General features: G+C 37.8%; 1 protein-coding gene and 1 pseudogene across 2 annotated transcripts in view; one reads left to right on the forward strand and one right to left on the reverse strand.

The window, feature by feature from the left end:
• Nucleotides 1–11,300, reverse strand: part of Gsk3b (glycogen synthase kinase 3 beta) — a 224,180-nt gene that overhangs the window by 183,400 nt on the left and 29,480 nt on the right. The window lies entirely within an intron of this gene.
• LOC105742451 overlaps nucleotides 11,101–11,300 on the forward strand; it is a 1,427-nt pseudogene continuing 1,227 nt past the window's right edge.

The raw sequence follows: 11,300 nt of genomic DNA on the forward strand, positions 1-11,300 counted from the left end.
ATTTTACTGTATACATTTAACTTTCTGATTATAATACACTTGTCATTACAGAAGTATTATAATCCCTACAGTTCTTGACTTTACCCCATTTAAGCTTCTGGGTACACACAAGGTAAAAAGAACACAAATCCATGCTTTAACTGGAAAAGTGTAAAATAGAACAATGTTAAAAAGAAGTCCTCTTAGCCAGAGGTGGGACACACATCTGTAATCCCAACTCTCGGGAGGTTGAGGCACAAGGGCTAGCACAAATCTAAGGCCAGCCTTGGGCTGCAGAGTGAGCTTAAGGTCAGCCTCAACTACATAATGAATTTTATCTTTTTTTAAAAAAATGTATTTAGTACGGGCTCACTACATTGGACTTCTAGTGAGCCTCCTGTTTTCAGCCTCCCAAGTGCTGGGATTACAGGCATGCACTACCACACCCAGTCTCATTAGATGTCTCAGCATGCCCTAGGAATAGGTCGGAACAGAACACCAGGGATCAGACTCCAGTCCCTGTGTCCGCCTAAGCAGATGCTTTAGTCTGCTGAGCGACCTGGCTGACCCCATGAATTTTATCTTTAAAACAAAACAAAACAAAACAAAACATCAGGAAATAAAGTGCACCAACTAATCATGACAAATATATAACCACTTCAACCATTTAGTACTTCTTTCATTTCTTCTATTGGTCCAAAATCGCCAGTTTGCATTAGAGAGGAGAACGCAAGAAATACAACTCTCCAAATTGTTCTATAATCTACAGAGAACTTACTAGTTTCATAAATTAACCAAGTTTATTCATTCTGTGCCTTTAATTTGTAAAATGAGGAAAATAGGACCTTATTTCATAGGTTTGTTGTGAAGAATAAATAAGTCTATTTAAGTACTGTGCTTAAAACAATGGCAGGCACAATACAAAACACCAGTTGGTGTTTGCTGTTGATGTTGCTGTGGATATGACTACTAGGATTCTTTATCAGAGGTACTCCAAAAATGCAAATCAACCCAATAAAGAAATAGCATAGACAGCTAATAGTTAAAGGGAGAAGCACTCCATTTCTGCTCCTACTTACAGTTACACTCAGTATTTTAGAATGATTCTGTCCTATAATGCATCAATTTAGCACACTGCATCCAAATTTTTCCTTATATATGTATGCACTGTGTACAACAGAGTATAGAAAATTAATTAGTTAACACAAAACATTCAATAATTAATCCATCAAATTCCCAATACAAAAGAGAAAAAGAAAGCCTATATAAACCAAGGGAAAATGTTAAGAGTTAAATTAGTAGATAAATACTTAACAAATCAAGTCCCTTTTTCATGGGCTTAGCTAGTCTTACATTAATGAATTAGATGATGATTCAAATCCCTAATGTACCCACTGCACTTAGTATCCTCCTTGATACATTTGGGAGATGTAAAAGTATCAAAGACATAATTTTTGCCTTTGATATTTTAAGTAGGAAGAGGCTAACACCAAAGAAATCTATTAGTCAACACACACATCTTGAAGGAATATTCAGTGTCAAACTCTAGGCCTAGACTTAGTTGATTTTAAGATTACTAGGGGAATGCTGTCAAATGTCTAAAACTGCACAACATGTTACATTAAGTACAACAAAGGTTTTAAAGGGGTGAAGGACACAAAAATGGGGAGTCATCTGGAATGTGGAAAGCATTCCTACAAAGATATCATCTGTGGTAAATTTTGAGAGATATATCTGCCAGACAGAAAAACACTTCAGGCAAAGATAAAAATACCTACCAGAGATTAGGATGCCTTCTGAACAAGAAAATAAGCCCTGACAGGTAGGCAGGGATTTTACATCATTATAAAAGTCTTTAGTTTTATTTAGTAAGGAATGAGTATTAAACCAAAGACTCATATAGGGGAGCATACAATCAGACTTTTGAATGTTTATCTGGGGTGGAAATGAAAGGCAGACCAGGGTAGTGTTGTGGTTTTTTTATCTACATGTCCCCCAAGAGCCTCCTGTACTTAAAGCAGGGCTTTTAGAAGGTGACTGGATTATCCAGTTTATGATTAGGAGATGGGGTGTGATCAAAAGAGGCAGCTCACCCTCACTAGAGGGCTTGGCATGGAAGGGTTTATTTCCTTTCCCTTCTATCCTCACTCTCCAGCTTCCTGAGGGCCTCACCCACAGCAGCTCTCCTCCACCCTGCCCCTCTGTCAGAATGTCTAGCTTGGAGCAAGCTGACTATGGGCTACTGCGAGCTGAAGTAAACTTTAAATTTTGGGTATCAAGTATTGTGTCCCAGTGACAAAAAAGATAGTTATCAAGAAAAAAACAGTCCAAGAGTGGACAAAAGATTTCTAAGAAGGATGAAACAGTAAATATTTTTAGACTCTGCAAACCATACAATCATTTATAACGGCAAAATTCTCCCTTTGTAGCATAAACATCTACAAAAATGAAGATACAAATTTAATAAACAAGGCTGTATCCAAGTAAAACTTGGTTTATAAAAGCAGGTGCTGGTTGTCCTTGGCCTTGTGAAGTTATAACTCTAATCTAAGCATTTTGGTGTGGTTGTAAACTTCAAAGGACTGTAAAATTCAAGAGCAATTGAGACCAGAGCTTATTAAGAGTTGACAACTAGATGTAAGGAACAAACATGCTAGGTGTAAAGAAGAAACTCTTGACGTCTAGGATCAAAGCTTGCGAAATATATGGATACCATATTTCCCAAGCTAAAGAAAAGAAAGAAAATAACCGTGTGCTTCATTATGTTTCAGAAAGGACACATAAGCAAAGAAAACATGTTTTAATATGCTTAATTTAAGGTAGTTACAGAGCATCTGGGTTATCAGTCCAAGTTTAATCACAGAAATAGTTAACGTTAGCAAAGGAGAAGCAAGATGAGTAAAGTAAGAACAAAGGGCTAAGTTTAAAACAAACATTCTAGGGCTGGTGAGATGGCTCAGTGGTCTAAAGCACCTACCTAGAACAAGCTAAGCTAAAGCACAGGGACCGCGGTTCAATCCCCCAGCACCACATGCCAGCCAGCCCCGCCCCTGGTGGGCTGAGCTGGCCACACATGCGCGCGCGCACACACACACACAACAAATAAATAAAATTAAAAAAAAAATTTCTAAAAAGAAGGGCAGAAGGTACTTTGCAAGGAAGACTGTAACAACCTAGAACATTTTCAAGGAAATAAGATAAAAAGACCAAGGAGAGAATTAGTGGACCAACCTCGAAAAAAATCTGATAGAATTTATGCTATGTTCAGCATAAAGAATATAAATAAATGCACAGTGGTTACAAACAAATGATAGTCCAAAATAAATAAACCAAGTAGGGAAAGAAAAGAAAGCAGACCAGAGGATTGAAGGAGGAGGACAATGAGTAGACTTTTCTAGAGGCACCCTGAAACGTTTTCGAACTTGATAAAGGTGGGGTATGTACACTGTTACCACTGAATTGTACAATTTTAAAAGGTTAATAGATTATGTCCATTTCACCTCAATTAAAAAAAAAAATACCACTGGGTCAGTTGTTGCTACTGTAGTAGAAATCTTACCGGAGGCACCCTTAAATAAAATTAAACCAATAATAAAACAGCGTAAGGGCTGGCCAAATAGCTCAGCGAATTAAAGCACCTGCAAGCAGGTGCAGGGGCCAGGAGTTTCATCCTCAGAACTGCCATGCTGGCCCTAACCCTGCCCCTACCCCCGGGGCGCGCAGAGATGGCAATTGAGACTGGGCATGGTGGCGCGTGCCTGTAATCCCAGCTCTTGGGAGGCTGTAAACAGGCGGATCACTATGAGTCCAATCTAGTAGTGAGACCCTGGTCACCTTGTAGACCCTTCCTTTAAAAAAAAAAACAATAATATAAATATAAAACAGCACAGATAAACTAATAGCTAGAAGAGATCAGAAGCACTGAGAACAGCACAATAGGAAATAAAACTGAGTAGGCTATGAGAAATCAATTTATACAGTATTTAAGTTTTGTAGACATAAAAGCCTTCAAAGAAAAGCAGAAAAAAGTAGCCCAACTAAAGTAAATAACCAAACAATTTTACACATCTTGTTTGTTTTGTTGGTACTGGGGACTGAATCCAGGGTCTTCACATTGAGCTACATCCCCTTTTATTTGAGATGGGTACACTACTAAATTGCTAAACTGCCCAGGCTAGGCACAAAGTTGAGACTGTTCTACCTCAGCCTCCAAAGGTACTGGGATTACAGCAATGTTCCACTTGCCTAGCTCTTTTCTAGTTTTCTTAATGAGTTTAAGATAGCTTAACTATCTATCACCTTCTATAACCTCTACTAAGGAGAACCTAGTCTGTACAATGGAGAAGCTGTGACTATGAAAGAAATAAGACAATGTAAGTATTATTGGTAGAGCATAGCTATTAAGTAGAATGAATGTGTTCTACCAGTAACAGACTTTTAAAAATAAATTACAAAAACTTAAAAAAAAAATCACTAAATGTGTGAGATTAATTACAAAATTTCACAAATTTTATTTTTTTTTATTCCAAGTTTTCATGTCTTCCTGATATTTATCAATGTGATTTTAGTCTTTCCCTGCCTCTTGAATCTAAAGTGGCTTAATGACTTGCTTTGGCCAACACAAGGCATTTGTGTTGCAAGTAACATTTGCTAGTACTGAGCCTAGACCTTATAAACCCTTATACTAGAAAGCCCTATTCTTTTCTCTTAGAAATGTGCTCAGATATGATGGAAAATAAGCCCAGGCCAGACCATTGGATAACTACAGCTTTGTGGCTCTATTACCACAGATAATACCCAGCCAATCATCAGTGGTCACCTAGAGCATCCAGTCTTAGCCTATTTACCAGCTAAGCCACCAGGTATATAAGCAAGCCCGTAGAAGAGTACTTAACTCTGGTCTACATCGGCAGTACAATCCAGGCAAACCAAAGACTCAGGAGCAATATTCAGTGGTAGTTGTTTTAAGTCAAATTTTAGAATGGTTTGTTACGTGTAGTAACTAATTTATACACTGGCAGTAGAAATGATAGGAAAAGGCCACTGATCTGGCACAAAAGACATATTTGTATCATCAAATACTAAATTATTCTGTTTGCTTTGGGTTTTATAAATATACATCTTAATATTTTTTTAAAGTCTTACGATTAAGATTGCATATGAAAAAATTACACTGCGATTGGGTAACTGAAAAAAATGATCACCATCAACAGCCTTCTCCCTTTTCCTAAAATTACAGCAATTTAAAACCTTAAAAAATGTAAAAGCAATTTTGATAACATGACGTATATCTTTGGAAATAACTACCATTATAGGAACTGGTCATATTTAAAAGGAATTATTTTCATGCATAAATGAAATTGGAGTTTTTAAATGGTTGTGGGTTTTTTTTTTTTGTTTTTGGGTTTTTTTTGTATAACTTTAAGTGTGGGGAAGTCTCCAAAAGTTACTGAATTTCCTAAGTGTTACTATTACTTATAATGTTTAAAGACAATATACCATAAGACCAACTTCCTAATACACAGTAAAAATACTAAACCATGGTGACTCAGTGCCTTCCACAAGTACTAAAGTTGTTTGCTTAATTAACAAACAGCTCACATTATTTAAAAGGACTGGAAAGAGCCAATAAGATAGCTCAGTAGAGTAAGTGCCTGCCTGGCAAGCCTAAGGTCCTGAATTTGATCCCCATTCCACCACCCCCCAAAAAAGACTAGAGAAATCTTATCCTTTTGTTTTTTTCCTAGGAAAATTAGCACTTTAATGGTCAAGTCACTAACTTATCACTGTCAATGTCGAGAAACTTTAATCATTGCTGGAAGAGTAATTTTGTACACAAACCAAAAACCAAGAAGCCCAGGCAGGAGTCACTGTCACTATTGCAAAAACATACTGATAAACGCAAAGTATTTTTAAAAGAGTAATGAATCTTTTAATAGCTTGCTAAATCATAGCTAAATTTAATTATATAATACTTTTATTAAACTACTTATCAATAAAACTAAAAACTTTTTCTATAACATTTAAAATAATTGAAAACTCTCATGTGGGCTTACTAGCATTAAACTTTGAATATCATTACCACTCCCTGAAAAGAAAAATAATTCAGTTTACTACTGTTAGAAATACTAAAAGCTCTCCTGACAAATGGGATATGTGGTATTACGCAAGTTCAAGACAGTGAGCTACCCTACAGAAAACGATTTTTTTTTTTTTTTAAACGCATTTGGTTGTTACCAGGTCTCACTACACTGCTCGACTGACAGTGTTTTCAGTCTCCCCAGCGCTGGGATTACAAGCATATGCCACTACGCCTGCACTCTGTGGCCAGCTCAGCATGTCCTGCAGGCAGGGCTGGCGCAGTATGTGGTGCCAGGGATCAAAACACCGTCCCTGCTTACCTAAGCTTGCCTAAGCAGGTGCTTTAGTCTGCTAAGCTATCTCATCAGCCCCAGAACAGGATTTTCTATACAATAGAGTTTTACTGTATCAAAAAGATGCACAATATCAATGGTAATAGAAAGTATTTAATAATTCAGTTCTTTAATAAATGGAACAATGACTCTCAGTTGTCAAACATCCTAGAAAACTACGTTTTGTTTCTCTTTAAGAGTACAAGTCTATATTAAAACGGTGGATACTATAGGCTTTGTCAGGCCTTGGCACAAACTCTAACTTACTGCTGTCCAACTACTAGCTTAGGTTAAATTACAGGTTACGCAGGAGATCTGCTATTAAACCTACAACATTCATGAACTCCACCAGGTAACATTAATTTCCTAACTTAAAATAGTCTACAAAACCTCTACATCCCACCCACCTCCACACTCTCCTAAATACAAATCTCACAAAATAATTCCAGGTCACCTTTTATCTTCCTTCTCATTTTTTTTTCCCAGTATATTTGGCTGTTACAGGGTCTCATGATGCAGCTTGGACTCATGGTGATTCCCCTGCTTTCAGTCTCCCCAGCCCTAGGATTACAGGCATGCACCACCACACCTGGACTCTGGCCTGCTCAGCCCACCTTGACTGAGGTAGGGGCTGGCACAATACACATGCCAGGGATCGAACAACAGTCCCTGCGCTTGCCTAAATTTGCTTAAGCAGGTGCTTTAGTCTGCTGAGCTATCTCACTGGCCCATTCCTTCTCATTTTTAAATACGTTTTAATAGTCAAGCAGAAAGGATTACAGAAACATTTCAAGAAATACAGCCATTTCCAAATACCTCTAAGAAAAATCTTACCTAAACAGCTGTAATAACCAACTAGTCTATCTCAGAAAATAAATCCAATTCTTTGTATATGATGTAAATTTTCACTGTCCTCCTAGACATACAAAATCTGCCATAAGCCTATGAGTTTATTCCCTTTTGAAATATACTTAATACCCCTATAATCAAAATGCCTTCAAGAAACACCAAGCTTCGAAAATAGTCTTTGGAGGAAGAGAAAATAATTACAGATAACATTTACTGATTGAGTACCTACTCTGTGTCAAGCTGCCATTTTCATGTATTGTAATACTTAACCTAAACAGCTCTGTGAAATTAGGTACTATTAGCTATTTGGAAGAGGAAGAAAGCTAAGTTTCCAAAGTGAGTCTTTTGTTCAAGGTCACAATTACATGTTGGGACTGGGATTCTAAAAGCACACTACTGATTGTGGCCTATATTTTTTTCTTTCTCTTTTAAGAGAATGTTCCACTAAGAAGTCCATTCTGTCCTCAAGCTCCTGGGCTCAAGAAATCCTCCAGCCTTAGCTTCCCTGGTATCTGAGATTACAGGTGCACACCACCACTATCAGCTCAGCCTCTACATTCTTAAGTGAAGAGCAACAGAAAGCCACATATATTACAGACTAAATTTTTTTTTTAATGTATACAGATCAAACTCATAGTAAGCCTCCTGTTTTCAGCCTCCCCTGAGCTGGGATTACAGGCATGCACCACCATGCCCTGTCTCAGTGGCTGTCTCAGTGTGCCCGGAGGTGGGGCCAGTGTGACATACGGTGCTAGGGATCGAACCCCAGTCCCTGTGCCTAAGGAGGCACTTAAGTCTGCTGAGCTATCTCATCGCGCTACAGACTATAAATTTTAAGGAACCATTCCCAGAGCCTCCTTACAATCTACTGATTAAAATCAGTAATTTAATTCACAGCACAAGTTTAACCATTTGGTAGTAAGGATTTCCCAGTTCACATTTGCTTAGCATATACGCTGAAAAGATGCTACTACTATTGCCTACTAACATATCGGAGGAAGGACATGTGCACGCAGAGAAAAAGACAACTGACTTATTAAAAAGCTACTATATGACCACATTAAAATGGCACTAAATTGCTACATTTTAGTATGGGATCCTTTCTATACAGAAAAATAGCTTGACATTCATGATGAAGCATAAAAAGGTATCCAAAATCATACTTAATATTATCTAAAATATATTATTTTTGGGGAAAAAAAAACAATGCTTAGAATTATTGTTCTACAAAGTTCCTGCCATCTCTCAACTCAAACCTAATTCTCTCCTTCTTCCCATCTTCCTTACACAGTAAACATATCTGAATCTTAGTTTTTTGTTTGTTTGGTTCATTGGTTGTGCCTACTTTTTAAATTGTACTTCCCAGCATCCATCGTAAGAAAACTTCTCAAATAGTAACCAGAATTCACTACACATTTTCTACTCCCTCCTCTTTCCCCTCAGCTTCTATGGCTTCTGTATCCAACTTCTCAGTTGAGCTGTTTTTTCCAAAGTAATAAATCCACCCTCCACCAGGCAACTGCTACATCTAATAAACACTGTTCATATCTTAATTACCCTGTGAGCACTACATGTTTATCATTTCAGATCCCTTTTCTCCCAACCCTCATTTTTTCTTTAAATGCCAGTAGATGCCTTCCACAGTATACCACATTTCTAACTACTTTTTACTAGCTTCATTTTTCTCTGCTTGTCCCTCAACTCTTAGAAGGCTGCCAGCCAATTCTACTAAAAAGGCTGGACGGATGACCTTCACCTCAGTCAACCATTTAGGCTATTATGCTAACTCTTTAGCCCACAACCAGCCTCCAGGCAGCTCTCCAAAAGCCTCCAATACCTCTCCACCAAGATAAACACTTCTCAACATTTCTCAGATCCTTCTTGGAAAGCAAGAGACTACAGCTGTGAAAGTGTAAGATGTCTTGCTTGGAGGGAGGTAAACATTATCCACCCTCACTCAGCCTTCCAAGTAATTGGGAATCAATCATGATTCTTCCATCTCCACTAACCCAAACATTCAAATAAATCATCAAATACTAAAGAACCTCTCTCTCAGATCAACTCCCTTCTATTCACACCCCTAATATCTCTCACCAACAGCTTATTATCCTCCTCCACAATATTCACAATTGCTATGTCTGTATTATCACAAAATGTGTGTATTTCTCCATCAAAGTACAAACTTGGTGACAGGAGAAACTATCTGTTTCTTTTTATCCAAAGTACCTTGGGATACACCAGAGTTGTCAGTAAAACTCTAGTGAATAAGGGATCTTTAAGAAGTTATGTGACAAAAGACATAAAATTTATTTACAATGGAAAAATTTGAGTTTCATCAACTTCCTAGCATTTTTCAGTATCAAAATAACTTCCAACATAGTATAGTAATAACAGTACTACGGCGGTACTCCACACATTCGAAGTACATCTTAAATGTCCTACAGTGATCATGCATCATTTCCATAACTGAAAAAGGAACCATTATTTTTGAGAACAAAATGCCACTATCAACATGAATTTAAAAACACTGAAGTTCTTAGCATATATCTTATGCAACTGAGAGTTACAGTTGGGAGAATATTCAGATAAAATAAGAAAATACATCAAAACAGAGATACAACACTAAACCAAGACTCTTAAGACTACTGCCTTCAATGAACAGTTAATTTACCCAATAACAACTTGGAAATCTGTCAGTGGGCAGATCCCCTGTTTATTCATTCCAGCAATGATTTGTATTAAAAGGACCCATCAATAAAAACTAGTAACTAATAAAGGTGGAGATGTACAGATCAGAACATTTAAACTAGAATTCATTCCAGTTTTTATTTCAGCCATAGAAAGAAAATACAGGAGAGAACTACGTAAGTCATTATTTGTATCAGCAGTTCTCAAAATTTAGGGCCAGCGAGATAGCTCAGTGGACTATGTGCCTTCTTAGGCAAGACCAGGGATGGGAGTTCAATCCTGGGCACCACATGCAGTGCAGGCCCTGTCTCCCAGGCCAAGATCATTATGAGACAGAGCTTCATAATGAGACCCTGTAATAAATACATTAAAAAAAAAAATCTTTGTACCCATTCAGGGCACCAACAGAGCTACTATGGATTGAATCTGAAGTCTTGGAACTAAGCCAAATCCCCAGCATATTGTCACTATTTTTTTTTTTCCTTTTAAGATACGGTTTCACTAAACTGAGTAGGCCGAATTCAAATTTGCCATTATCCTAGCCTCTGTATCTTTTTTCTTTTTTTTTTTAAGTCGGCACAGGGTCTCACAACGAAGCTGGGACTGAAGCTGGGACTCATAGCGATCCTCCTGTTTTCAGCCTCTCCTGAAATTACAGGTCTATTCTACCGCACCCATCCTCCAGCATGGTATATGGTACTGATCAAACCCTGGTCCCTGTGCTTGCTTAAGCATAGCCTCTGTATCTTAAAGTGCTAGAATTACATACAGGAACCACCATGCCTGGCTCCAAAATTATTTGTCATGACAATATCATTTGCCTTTTTCATACTCATTCTCTTGCAAATACACAATAATTTTCCAAAAGCTGCATAATTCAGACTAAATGTAGCAGCACAAAATACAGCTTCTGTTTTTTTTTTAAATTTTATTTATTTATGGGGGGGGGGCAGCTCAGCCCACCAGGGGGCAGGGCTGGCTGGCATGTGGTGCTGGGGGACTGAACCGCGGTTCCTGTGCTTTGTTAAGCTTGTTCTAAGTAGGTGCTTTAGACCACTGAGCCATCTCACCAGCCCCACAGCTTCTGTTAAACCAAAAGTTTAAAGTAAAATTCCAATAAATTCTTTTTTCGTGAAATCAGATTTACATTAAAAACTTTTTTAGCCAAATCATGGCCATGGAAGAGGTGGGCAGCATGACAGAGGCCTACTGTTCTATGCGAACTAAAGAATCTGCTAAGAGTGAAAATGAAGGACCTGGACCAGCAGACAACTAAGTGATGCAGTTACGGGACTTCTTACACAGAATACTAAATGAAGAGGACCTAGAAAGCTTCCAGAAGTTACAGATTTAAAAAAAAAAAGGGGGGGG

Source organism: Octodon degus, unplaced genomic scaffold (genome assembly GCF_000260255.1).
Source record: "Octodon degus isolate 3935 unplaced genomic scaffold, OctDeg1.0 scaffold00053, whole genome shotgun sequence".
Classification (NCBI taxonomy): domain Eukaryota; kingdom Metazoa; phylum Chordata; class Mammalia; order Rodentia; family Octodontidae; genus Octodon; species Octodon degus.